This window comes from Penaeus monodon, chromosome 25 (assembly GCF_015228065.2).
Source record: "Penaeus monodon isolate SGIC_2016 chromosome 25, NSTDA_Pmon_1, whole genome shotgun sequence".
In the NCBI taxonomy this organism is placed as follows: domain Eukaryota; kingdom Metazoa; phylum Arthropoda; class Malacostraca; order Decapoda; family Penaeidae; genus Penaeus; species Penaeus monodon.
The window spans coordinates 2,207,949-2,208,444 of NC_051410.1; the positions used below are offsets into that span (position 1 = coordinate 2,207,949).

Here is a 496-nt window from a genome sequence, read left to right on the forward strand (position 1 = left end):
CTTCCCATTACCCCCACTTTCTTTAATCACCCATAAAAAAAAATCGAAAGCCAAATCCTTCAATTGCCGACCTGAATTATAATGATATTCCTGTGCTCTCAAATAGGCGTGGTTGGCCAGCTGCACCTCCGCTCTCTTCTGGTGTCCGGCGCCGAGCGAGCTGACGCAGGCGACCTCGATGTAGCCTCTTCGGAACAACTGATCCTTTGTCTGGAACGCGAGGCCGATGGTTCTGCGCTCAGGGTACTTCCTCACTTGTTCCTTCGGTGGGGGAGAAGGAGGAGAGTGAGGGAGATGGGTGTGGTTGGTGGTGGTGGTGGGAGGGCGGTTGGGGGGGGGGGTGGATTGGTGGGAGGGGGGGAGATTGGTGGTGGGAGGGGGGAGGTGGTGGGGAGATGGGGGAGATTGGTGGTGGAGGGAGGTGGGGGAAGGAGAGAGGGAGATTGGTGAGATTGGTGGAGGGAGGAGGGAGTTGAGATAGGCGAGAGTGATGATG

The 496-nt window shown here is 57.3% G+C and overlaps 1 pseudogene; it reads right to left on the reverse strand.

Annotated features, from left to right (window-relative positions):
- Nucleotides 1–496, reverse strand: part of LOC119589481 — a 57,811-nt pseudogene that overhangs the window by 2,126 nt on the left and 55,189 nt on the right.